Below are 13309 nucleotides of genomic sequence, written 5' to 3'. Positions count from 1 at the left end.
AAGAAAGAGAGAGTAATGAAAAAGAAAGACATCCAAACTGCCCCGTGGGTAGAATAAAAAACCACGCTGGTCCAAGCGGCCCAGGTTCTAGTGAGACTAGGACGAGACAGGAGGTGGTGGTGTCTGAAATAAAAGAACCCAAGGAGATGTTTTTTTGTCTCAGAGGAAGATTAGTCCTTGTCGATTCTCAGTGACTGCAGTCAAAACACCCGGCTGACACCGAGGACCGCTGACAAGAATGTCCTCCCTTTCCTGTTGCTTTATTTAGTTACAGTCAGTTCCAGCGTGTTTTGTCACAGACGTTAGGGAGATGCCTCAGTTATCCTCAATATAGTGGAAACGGTGGTTCACAGAATGCACTTTTTAGGTCCTTCCGACCCGTCTTTCCTCTCCAGGCCCCACCCCGACTGTCTGCTGTAGTGGGATTGGAAACCCTTTCCTGAGCTTTCAGATTCGTTATTTGGGCTAAGGTAACTCAAATGTCCATCTTCTGTTCTACTCAGTCCTGTGTGTTCTTAGGCTCTTTTAAGTGGATTTAAATCCAGTCTCCCCTTACCCTTGGGTGGGAGGCATGCAAAAAGTAAATCCTAGCATCTTTTCCTTTTTTTTCCCCCTCTAATTAGAGAGCTGTTTGGACACCAAATGTCTGTCAATAGTTTATCCAGAAGACATTCTTAGCAATCTGTTAAAAGACAAAGATTTTTTACTCTCTGGTGACTAAGAGGTTCTAGTTCCATGTTTCTTTCTCTGGGTCTGACTCCTGGACTCCAGGAGACGTTTTTCTGTATGTTGATGCCCTTTACATATATAGGGTGACATATAGCAAACAGGTCTTAATTGTCATACTCCATCTCTGTTATAAAAATTCATCCTTGGATAGTGCAGTAGTCCCCACTTATCTGCTGGAGGTATGTTCTAAGACTCCTAGCGAATGCCTGAAGTGTGAATAGTAATACAGAAAAAACACCTTTAACGCATTCCATTCAAGTGACTAATGGAATTAACCCCCTTACTGTATATACTGTGTTTTCTTACACATACATACTTATGATAAAGTTTAATACGTAAATTGGGTGCAGTAAGAAATTAACAATAATAGCTAATAACAAGGTAGAACAATTGTGACAACCTAAAGGAAACACATTACAGCTTTTCTTTAGCATAGCTGAAATGCCGGCATCAGTAGTCTTGTACTAGCGTCACTGTTAAGTAAAATAAGGACTACTTGAACATACGCACTGCGATGGGCTGATACGATCTGATAATGAGGTGGCTGCTAAGCGACTAACAGGCAGGTAATGTATCCAGTGTGGATAGACTGGACAAAGAGAGAATTACATCCTGGGTGAGACACAGTGGGATGGCTTGAGATTTCATTACTCTACTCAGAACAGTATGCAATTTGAAATTTAGGAATTAGCCCCAGCCTCAGTGGTGCAGGTGGTAGCACACTGAACTGTAGTGCTGGAAGCCACCTGGTTGACTATGGGTTCGGATCTCAAGTCTACCTGAAACAGGATCTTGGGAGCCACCGTTGTTATTTTTTTAATATAAGTATCTACTGAGGGACAATGTCCTTAAGCTTTTTAAAAGTCCTGCAAACACACTACGTACACGTGCTCCCAAGATCCTGACAAGGCTAGAGGGCTTGGGGAGGGGACTGCGCATAATGAGACCCTATCAATGTTGCCTGTCTCTTTTTCCTAGTTTCTCTCTCATATACATGTGTTCTCCGTCATGAATAAAATAAACTTTAAAAAAAACCCAAACTATGAATTGTTTATTTCTGCAATTTTCCATGAATATTTTTGGATTGTGGTTGACCATAGGTAAATGAAACCATGACAAGTGAAGCCATGGATAAGGGGAACGGCAAATAGATACTTTTAATCACACAGATATTTGTTGCTTTTAACCACATTCATGCAATACTTTAATGGTGTTTCTCTGTATTATCTATCTGTGTGTGTTACCTATTGTAATATAACAAATTCTAGTAAAATGTTACAGGGATAATATTTATTATCCATATGTTTTCTGAGGGTCAGTGATCTAGGGTAATTTTGGCTCCGTCTCTTAGTGGTTTCAAGATGTTGGCTGGGACCTCCGTTGTCTGAAAACTGGACTGAGCTGGAGAATCCACTTCTGAAGCTTATTCATGTGGCTATTGGCTGGAGACTTCAATTTTTCACCTTGTGGGCCTCTTCATAGGCTGTTCATGATATGACAGTTGGCATCCTCCAGAATGACTGACCTGAAAAAGAGAACAAGACAGAAGTCACAGTGTATTTTTTAAATTAAATTTATTTATGTATTTATATATTTATTTTCATTTGACCAGAGAGAGACAGAGAGAGAGAAAAAAAGTGAGAAAGGAAGCCGCCAGGTCCGGGACTTGAACTGTAGGGAGTCCAGCGCCCTCAACCACCACACCACCTGCTGGCCCCCACAGTGTCTTTTATAACCTAATCTTAGAAGTGGTATTAGAGTTCTGCACTTCCATCATATCCTTGGCCACATAGATCAATGCTGCTACTGTGTAGGAGAGGCCTGTGCAAGGGTGTCATCACAGGGAGCCATCTTGGAGGCTGGCTGCCTTAGTCCAGCCTTTAGGTCCTAATCGTTCACTTCCTTTTCACATGCCAAATACACTCAACCTTTCATGAACTCTCATCTCATTATAGCATCAACTCAGTCTAGAATATTGTCATTCTCATCAGATGTGGGTACAGATGAGGCTCATCTGGTGTAAATTCCTTTGTATACTTCCTTGAGTACCATTCCTTTTATCTAAACCTGTGGGCTACAAAGACAGAACCTCCTCATTCCCTACCCCCCATTTAACATTAATGATATTAGATAGGCATGGAATAACTGCTGTATATATTCCTGCCCCCAATGGGGAGAGTGGGAGATACACAGGAATCCCTGGCAGTTCTGAAATCCAACTAGGCAAACTTGGAAGTTTCTTGATTGGATCTCAGTTACACTCATGACTAAGAGTGATTCTGAATTACTCTTGGCTCTGCCTTCTGGACCCCTACTTCTGCCCACTGAATCATCCTTCTTTTTTCTTGAATATTAGCATGTTATTTGCAGCTGAGTGTTTTTCTCAACCTGTTGGTTATTTATAATTTTGGGGGCCCGGTGGTTGATTATCATCTTGTTCTCTGTATCTTTCAGTCAATGTTAGGGGTGTTTATGTTCATAATGATATGATTCTTTAAGAACTTTAAGAATTTTCTGTGAATTCCCTTCAGGTTACTCCATTAGGGAAAAATGCATAAATGTCTTCAAATGAAGAGATTTGTTTTTTGTTTTGATTTTTTTTTTCTATAAGTGTGTGCTAAAGGGCAATGTCCTTAAACTTCTAAAAAAATCCTGTTATTTAATAAAATGAATCTGTGAACCAAATCCTTCAGATGTTTAGAGGACTTTTAGCCTAAGGTGCTGTGTCTTTCTGGATTCTTTAGATTTGAATTTTGCTTGAAAGTCCTTTTTTTTTTCTTTTCTAGAGATTTTTGCTATAGGGCACATGGCTCGCCAGAAAGACAGAGAGACAGAGAGACAGAAAGCGAGAAATCACCCCCCAGGGGGGATGGCCATGCCGCAATCTCTTCTCCTCCATTCTCCTCTTGGGATCTTGGGCACACACGCACATGCGCCCGGTGTGAGTTTAAGCCACCAGGTCCGGGACTTGAGCTGTGGTTGGCTACATGAGAGTCCAGCAACATAGCCATTACGCCAACTGCTGGTCCCCTTGAAAGTCCTTTCTAAAATGTATCATCAGTGGTCATCTGAAAAGGGTAAGAATTTTCAAAACCTTTGTGTTTAATGCTTTTAGTGTTTTCTCATTTGCTCAGTTAAACAGTCTTTTGTATAATTGTCCTATAACCTATAAATAGTAAGACGAAACCAAGTAATACTTAACCACTGCCTGGAACTATCCTCATTAGGTGAATTTTCTTCCCACACAACTACCAGTGACAATGTTGCTGAACTTTCTTTCACTACACAAGGATTTTTCCCTCCAATTTTCAGTAAGATTTTCCTCAGTTGCCTTTACATGCAAAAGTAGAAAGTTCATAATTATTTAACTGGTATAGTCCATGGACTTTAGTATTTCACTAATGCTCTCTCCAAAATGATTACAGTGTTTCTGGTTTTCAACCAGTGCTCAGTTCCAAAACTATTCTCACATTTTAGGTTTTCGTTATGGTATTCCACTCCTAACTACCAAAGTCTCTCTCTCTATATATATATTTGTGCGTGTGTGTGTGTGCGTGTGTGTGTGCATGTGCAAGAGGGTATGTAGGTGTTCAGAACAAAGAGAGAATCCCCTAATGTGGTCTGCTCATGCCACAGTCCTTTTCTAATTCTCCATCCTGTCGGGACCCAGGACACACACACGTGTGACTGGTGTGTTTTTCATGCTGGCGAGGCTGGGAGTCAAATCCTGGTTGGAAACTTAGAAAACTGAGGTTTCTAAGAAACAGTCAGGATTCAAACAAGGTTCACTTGAGCCCAAAACACTTCCAAGTGTTTAATCAGTCATATCACTTCGTTCACTGAAACTTGGGTGACTGTGAAAGACGTTATATTTGCCAAGAGATAGAACAGACTGACCTTATGACCTGAATTCTCTGTACTTTGGGTTCCTCATGTGTGAAGAAAGAAATGATAGGTTTCTCATAGGGATACTGTCATGACTGAATGAGACAATGCTTGTAAAGCTTAGTGGTTCCTGGCCTGTTGTAAGCTTCTCATGAATGTCCTCCTGTTATCAGTACTTGGGAGATGTGGATTCTAACTCCAGCCATGGCTGCTTATCTGAGTTATTCAAGGTTCTACTGCAGATACGCTTCAACACTAAGCTGGAAATGGTCTATTCTGCATGTCATGACGTTTCGATGAGGAAAAATGAAATGAGTTACGTGACAGATATGGAGCTCCTTCGCAGAAAGTTATTCCAGAAGCCTGGCCTTCTATATCACCGTCTCAGAGGGTATGAAAGAGCCTCATTCTGAGCCTGTAATGCCCCTTTGGCTCCAGCCAGTAGCCCACGCTTCATTAAAAGCTGTGAGCTGTGCCAAGTTGTCTGGGGCTTTATGAGGTAGATGAAAGGGGGCCTCGGAAGAGACTATCGGTTCCACCCTGGGTGAGGCTGGCGTTTGCCCCCAGACTCGTGTGGTGAGATGAGAACCCTAGTTCACCTACTTTGCCTCAGCCTGGGCTGCTTTCAGAGGCCAGGGCATTGATCTTGCCCCCAAGGCTTGGAATGTGGTTCCAGCCTTACCCCCCAGGCCTCTTGAGGCTCCACAGTCGGCCTTACATTTTCACAGGTTTATTCTTGGTGGCAATTGGTCTCACAAGGTAGGAAAGTATGAATTTGGAGCTCTGTGGTCATTTTTATGTAACAATGTTTTAATACATAAGAAGTTGAAGAGTCGAGCTTTCTATGCTTTCCAAACGGTGTCTGTATTTTGATTTTTTAATGTGCTCCCGAACAAGGCTGTCTGCCAGTACAGTCCAAATCTGGTTAAGAAGCGCTCCTGTACCTGGAAAGGGTCCTTTGAGAAAGCACTTCAAGTCATTTATCCAGTGCTGGCTGCTTTTGCTCTTGGCTTGGAGACCGTCAACTTTCCACCAGACCTGCCGCATAGTAGAACATCCTCTCGGGGAGCACGAGAGCGCCAGGAAGAGAGCAGGTTGCCGGCATGGCATGCCGGCTGTAAAGCAGATGTTATTAGAGGGCCTTGGGTGAGGTTGGGAGGCTGAGTACAGTCGCTTTATTTCAGTCTCCATGGTGGGCCGCAAGACTGTGGTCTAGAAGGAAAGCTGTTCCCATTTGGCTGAGCCTGGCACCCTGAGAATCCCCAGGCAAAGAAACACTTCTGCCTGGTGTGTAAATTCAGAGCGCGGGTCTGGAAGGAGGGATGCTGAGGAAACACAACATTTGGGGGCAGCTTTGGAAGCTGTCAAAAAGACACCAGTTGAGAACTAGGAGCGAGGCGTTTAAATGACTCCTGACCACCCAGTTTTCATTTTGCTTTGATTATTCTTAAAGTAATAAACCTGATTTTTTTTTTTTTTTAAGGACAAGAGAAAGCAGAACTGCAGCAGGGGGGAAACGGGGTTGTCCTCATTAAGTAGAGCTCAACTGTGTGACTGATACATGTTGCTTGGTCTGGTGACCAGAGGCTCTCAGGTGGTTTACATGAGGCGATCTGCCCCACATCTGATAGAGGGAGCGCCAGGTCATCTTCCTGATATTCTGACTCCTTTCCTCTGTGAGGGAACCTGGGTCAATTTTGTCTTCTTCCTTCTACCAACTCCTTGGTGTCTCTCGAGGCTCTCTTGACTTACAGTGAAGAAACTGGACTACCCATGGATAACTGAACACTTGCCTAGTGCTTTATGTGTTTATGTTCATATTTCTCTCATCCTTTTTTTTTTTTTTCTTCTTCTTGGGAGTTGATAGATGGATAATTTCTTTACTCTGAATGTGAACTGGCTCTCGGCAAGAGCATGCTACATCATTTGAGGGTCCTTTCCTTTCCCACTCACATGACCAAATGGGTGATCTCTGTTTTCCCTGCCTCCCCACTGCCTGATAGTCTTTATAAGACCCTTGAGAACCACTGCTTGTGGAGGGAGTTTCCCCAGGGTGAGGTTGCCAGAGTCATTTTGTCATCTGTTTCTCATACTTCCCAGCCTTCTAATAATAGGCCAGGAATGGGCAGGCTCCTTTCCTCTCCATGTGTCAACGTCGTCTTCCTCTGAGTACTTTCTCACCAACCCCTGGTTAAAGGCTTTCCTGACACTTGCCAGGGTCTCTTTCTCCCATCCTTATTTATATATTTTCTTAGGAAGAGTCTAGTCAAGTGCTCTGATGGTTATTTCTAGAATTGGAATCACACAATGACTTGGAATGAAATAGACCAGGACCAAACCTACCTTACTGAGTTTTGTTAGAGCATTTCCAACTCAAATGAGCTGACTGTTCATCTGTAGTGAACAGCACACTGATCCTCTCCGGAGCCATTTGTGCATAGTGCCTCATACAATGCACCACCGAAGGGGTGTCCCCCTTCGATGTGTTGATTGGGAAATATTTTCAAAAATTAATGATATTTGTCATTTTCTGCTACTCTTCTAGACCTTATGGAAATGAGGACCAATTCTCATCTTTAAGACCCGGACACAGAAGTGCTGTTTGTGGGGTGTGTCTACCATTAATTAGGCTGTCCTAAGTATTTAATCTGGAGAGAGTTAAAAGGAAATACTCCCCACTTTCTGTGCTCCTCAAGTAGAAGTCCATGGCTATCATGTGCCAAAGCCTAAATGTACAAAACAGAAAGCACTAAGACAGACTGGAATTTTGAACACATCCATGAAAAGCATTTAAAAAAATTGGCAGAGGGCATATATGCTCACCGGAGGGAGACAGGGGAAGAAGAAAGCACCTCTCCACCCCATGGAGAATGTCCACACTGAATTCCCTTCTCCGTTTCTCCCTCCTTCAGGGAATTTGGGCACATATGCATATGTGCCTGGCATGCTTCTCAAGCTTCAGGGTCTAGGACTCAACCATGCAGTCAACCATGTGGGATTCAGCCAGCTTAGCCAGCATGCTATGGGCTGTGCCAAGAAGCTTCTTTTTTTTTTTTTTTTTTTTTTTTTGAGAGAGAGATTTTTGTTATAGGGCACATACACTCACTAGGGAGACAGAGAAAGATGGAGATAGAGGAAGTGAAAAATCACCCCCTACCAAGGGGGATGACCACACTGCAATCCCTTCTCCCCCCATTCTCCTTTCTGGATTTTGGGCATGTAAGCATATGTGCCTGGCATGAGTTTCAAGCCACTGGGTCCAGGACTTGAACCTCAATTGACCATGTGGAAGTCCAGTGCCTTAACCACTCCAACACCTGCTGGCCCTCCAAGAAACATTTTTAACCTACCAAGTGTCAAGTAGGAGGTACCAAGCCATTAATTCATTCTCCCCACATTCATTCATTATGTAGCCCTTTCCTTTCTTAGTCAGCGTTTTTTTTTTTTTTTTTTTGAGAGGTTTTTTTTTTTTTTTTTTTTTTTTTTTTTTTTAGGGCTAAATCTTGCCAGAAAGACAGAGAGACAGAAAGTGAGAAATCACCTTCCAGGGGGGATGGCCATGCCACAATCCCTTCTCCTCCATTTTCCTCTTGGGATCCTTGGCACGCACGCACACGTGCCTGGCATGAGTTTAAGCCACCAGGTCCAGGACTCAAACTGTGGTCCACTACATGGGAGTCCAGCAATATAGCCATTACGCCAACTGCTGGTCCCTGCATCGTCAGTTTTAGAGTTCCAAGGTGACTTTCCCAAATGTAGAGTGGTGATTAACCCAGCATAAGTAAGGTCATGGTTGAATGTAAAGGCAGTGTCGAACCAAGAAAGAGAAAGAGCTGGACTCAGGGAAAGAAATGAAAGCTCTTTTAAGAGAGACTTTTGCTATAGGGTATGTGCCCTTGCAAGAGAGACAGAGAGACAGAAAGCAAGAAATCCCCCCAGGGGCATGGCCATGCCATGATCCCTTCTCCTTCATTCTCCTTTTGAGATTTTGTGCGTGCACATACACATACCTGGCATGAGTTTTAAGCCACTGGGTGTGGACTCAAACCACAGTCGACTACGTGGGAGCCCAGCTCCGTCTGCTGGTCCCGGCAGAGGTGTTCTTTGACCTCTTCACCCCACCTTTTGCATTGTTTCTCTCACTGAGTGTGGCTCTGCACTCATACTCAGTGCTCTCACGCTGCCTGCCCTGCCATTATCTGAACCACAAGTCACACGAAGGCAGCAGTGAGTAAATATGCATTCCTTCCAAGGTGCTTCGGTAGATGGAAAGAGTATTGAGTGCAGAGGACGGTGCATCCTCTAAAAGCAGATGTCTAACGATGGACTTTGTATGATCTTGCATTAACATGGGTAGTTTGAAGGGCAGACTTTTACAGTGACTCCTGAGCTCTAGTAGAGAGTTGTTCAGGCAGATTACTTGTATAGGAGCTCTCAAGGGATTTCATGTATTTTATTATTTAGTGTGACATAATGGTAGACAATAAGCTGACAAGTTTCCTACTGCTTAACACATGGAAAATCGAGGAACAGAGAGCTTAGACTAAGAGGAAAGACTAAAAACTATCACTGTTTTTTTTTATTTTCTTCTTATTTAAATTTGCTAGAGAGTGCACGCTCTCTAGAGAGAGACAGAAAGAGTGAGGGAAAGTGAGAGAGCACAGACTAATAAGGGATAGTCACACCATAATTCCTTCTCCATTTCTCCTCTTGGGATTCTGGACACATATGCCCAGCATATTTTTCAAGCAGCCAGGTGCAGGGCTTAAACTGCAGTTGGCCATGTGGAATCCAGCCACTTTAGCCACCATACCACTGGCTGGCCCCAGTCACTGGGTTTTTTTTTTTTTTTTGATAATCTCTTTCTGCTATGTAGCTTCAACACATACAGTCAGCCCTCTGCCTCTGTGGGTCTCATGTCCCAGAGTGGAAAATAATTCAGAAAAAAAATGGGTTGCGTCTATGCTGAATACATGTAGACTTTATTTCCTTGTCATTATTCTCTAAATAATATAGTGTGGTGATGCTTTACATACCATTTATGTTGTATCAGGCATTGTAAATAATCTAGAGATGACACTATACAGGAGCGTGTGTATAGGTTATGTACAAATACATCCCATTTATATAAGAAACTTCAGATGTGTGGGTTCTGTTATCTATGGGAGGTCTGGGAACCAATGCCCTGTGGATACCGGGGATGACTGTGCTTGGTGATTTCCAGGAAATCATCTCTTAGAACTCGTGGGTGAAGGTTTTTAGTAACATGTGGCAAATTAATATTAAGCAATCACTAGGAAAACCGCCTCTCCACACTCCTACTTCGGTTACAAGAACTTTGAATTACTGCTTTCCCAAAGTAATTATGATCAGACAATGACTATAGCTATTTCTTTCCCTTCAATCTGTATATTTCTTCTGAGAATACTTATGATTATGTTGAGTATTAGTATCTGATGTAAACTGATATTTATTAGTTTGGAAATGGATGACGGCAAATGGCTCAAATATATTGTTTTTATAAACTGAAAGGCAGTGTACAGAACTCTATTAAGGATTGCATTACTATTTTTCAGTATTCTGAGATACTGTACTATTTTTAAGTGTCCAACAATCACATTTTATTTGACCTAACACAGTTCTTTATTATTGTAAAAAACTGAAACCCTCATCAATTACGTCTCACGATTAAAAATAATTACTCATTTTTTTTCAACTGAAATGAAAATGCAGTCTGTTGCACAGTCCGTCCATCTAGACAGATCTGTTCTGCATCAGGTACAATAAGCAACTGTGCTGTGATTCTGCGTGCTTCTGTTGCAAGGATGTTTCTCATTCTTGTTGAAGGTGTTTCAATCTAGTGGAATATGAACATAATAATATAGACCTCTAAATTTGATAAAAAACAAAGATGGAATAAACTGTACATGCATTTTTTGAAACAAAACTATAGGTTGCTACCAATAAGAAATATAGCTTTTGCAAAAAAAAAAAGTTTAAAATATTTTCTGGAAAAGTAAATTAGAGACAGTATCATTGCAAGAAGGAAACTATTTGGTTTGTTCATTATTTATTATTATTTCTTTCCTACTCCCCAGACTGTTACAGTCATAAAAAAGCTTTTTCTCAGGTCAGCAGGTGCTGTAGAAGTTAAGGCACTCGACTCCCACATGGCTGATTGCAGTTTGAGTCTTGGACCTGACAACTAGGCCTTACGCTAGGCCCATGTGTGTGCATGCCCAAAATCCTAAGAAGAGAATGGAGGAGGAGGCATTGCAGTGTGGCCAGCCCCCTAAGGGATGATTTCTCACTTTCTCTCCCTTTCTCTCTGTGTCTCTGGTGAGGATACATGTCCTATAGAAAAATCTCTCTTAAAATTTTTTTGAAAAACTTCTCTTGGGGGGAGGGGTGAATAAAAAACTTTTTTCAGAAGCTGGAATAGTTGTGTAAAAATTTATATGCAATTTAAAGCTGAAACCCTTAGCTTTTAAAAACCGTAGCATTTAAACATATTAAATAATATCAGTTTCTTATTAACGTTTTTATTATTCATTATATGTTTTCATTTCCTTATCAGTGATTTTGTTTTTGAACATGAATTTATTTTTATGAGTATCATTTGCTGGTACTTAGGATAACAGTGTATATTTAACATTTACATTTATATATATAACTTACTAGAGGTGCTTTTAGTTTATAACTGTTTTAGTTTATAAATAAAATATTACATTTTTAGTTTCACTGACAACTTTTATGGAATAATTTAAATTAAAACCCTATTGTTAAGTGACAGAATGCAATAAATCACCCCCCGGGAGGATGGCCACACTGCAATCCCTTCTCCCCCATTCTCCTCTTGGGATCTTGGGCACGCACGCACACACGCCTGGCGTGAGTTTAAGCCACCAGGTCCAGGACTTGAACCGCGGTCGACTACATGGGAGTCCAAAGACATAGCCATTACACTAACTGCTGGTCCCTCAAAGAGCTTTTATTATAACAATGTCACAGATATAAAAACTCAGAACTCTGGGATACAGTTAGGATTCTAACAATTTACACTTCTGTTCTAACAATTTATAATTGCTGTTCCATAAAAAATTCATTAGTGTCTCATGCTGTTATGATGATTCCAACTAATTCTGATGAATCGAAAAAGTTAATTTAAAATTGTATGTAAGTGGGACCAGCAGATGGTATAATGATTATGTCGCTGGACTCCAATGTAGTTGACCATGGTTCGAGTCCTGGACCTGGTGGCTTAAAACTCAGTGCCGGTTGTGTGTGTGTGTGTGCTTGCGTGCCCGAGATCCTGAGAGGAGAAGGGATTGTCACATGACCATCACCCTGGAAGGGGCAATTTCTTGCTTCCTGTCTCTGTCTCTCTGGTGAGTGCACATGCCCTGTAGCAAAAATCTCTTGAAAAAATTGTGTCTAAATATTTTCTACAAGTAGTTTAAAAAGTAAAAAATGTGCCCAACCATCATGGCACAGCAGTAGAGGTACTGCTGTGTAATGCTGGAGGCCATATGGGAAAGCTCCAGGCTTTTGTCCCAGGTTTGCGTGAGCATGCCAAGTTTCTACGTGATCCTAACAAGCAGCAGAATTTGGGGGACAATCACAGCGTGAAGAAGACCCTGTCTAGGGTGACTTTCTTTCTTTCTTTCTCTCTCATATGGAAGAAATAAACTTAAGCATTTTTTTTTAAAGTATTAAGTGGCTTATTACAGAAGATAGTAGGTACTTGTTTTCCATCTCTACCCTATCCTGATCTCCAGAAGCAGCACTTTTAAACTTGTGTATATATATATATATGTATGTATCTTTTAATATTAACCCTGTATTTCAATCTTTTGATTTGTTAGTTTATATTTTATGTGTTGACTTCTCTATCCAGTCCTCAGTTTGTGTTCAAATGTTAATAGTCAGTCTTTTCATCATTATGACTATGCTTGTATTTCCCCACAAAACTATGCTGTGGATATCTTTCCTGTTGTACAACTTTTTTCTATGTTATGAAGATGGTATTACTATAGGGAGTTCACTTCTTCATCTATTTAGTTTTCTAAGGTCACATGATGACGTCTTCCCATACCTTCTAACAACTTCATAAAAATCTTATCAGTATATTTGCTTGCACAAGCAAAGCAAAATGCTTGGACATTTTGTTACTTCCGTTCCTTCGCTGCTACCTTCAGGAAAGGGAAGGACCTGAGGCATCATCTATTTACTGTGCAGAACGTCCACCTGTACCATCTTCTGGAGCTCATTGCTAGAGAGAAAACTTGTGTCTGCTGTGATGGGGTTTGGAAAGGGATAGTTTCTCAGTATGTAGTGGGGACTGGACTTGTCACATTCACTTGCTTATAGAGAATTTCAGATGGTCTTTTCTTTTCAATGCCTTGAATTCTAGAGTTTTTTTGGGGTTTGCTGCTCAAAGCCAAAGCTCCCCTCCACTCCCTGTAATCTACATTTTGGTACTGGATTTAACCTTTCTTCTCTCAGCTAAGTAATTTATAATTCTCCTATTAATCTTTACCATTTTGATTCAGGGCTACAGATAGTCTTAGTTTAGTACAAAAAACATGTAGTATTGTTTCTGTTTCCTATTTTTCTTTTCTGTTTCCCTTCCCTTCCCTTCCCTTCCCTTCCCTTCCCTTCCCTTCCCTTCCCCTGTTTCCCTTCCCCTCCCCTC

General features: G+C 41.5%; 1 pseudogene; it reads left to right on the top strand.

Annotated features, from left to right (window-relative positions):
- The first annotated feature begins 4769 nt into the window (after positions 1 to 4769).
- LOC102479489 (RNA transcription, translation and transport factor protein-like) overlaps positions 4770 to 13309 on the top strand; it is a 97326-nt pseudogene continuing 88786 nt past the window's right edge.

The sequence above is a fragment of the Tupaia chinensis genome, unplaced genomic scaffold, assembly GCF_000334495.1.
Source record: "Tupaia chinensis unplaced genomic scaffold, TupChi_1.0 Scaffold000028_1, whole genome shotgun sequence".
Taxonomy (NCBI): domain Eukaryota; kingdom Metazoa; phylum Chordata; class Mammalia; order Scandentia; family Tupaiidae; genus Tupaia; species Tupaia belangeri.
The sequence above is the reverse complement of the archived record's forward strand: the minus strand, read 5'-3'. Positions and strand labels throughout refer to the sequence as shown.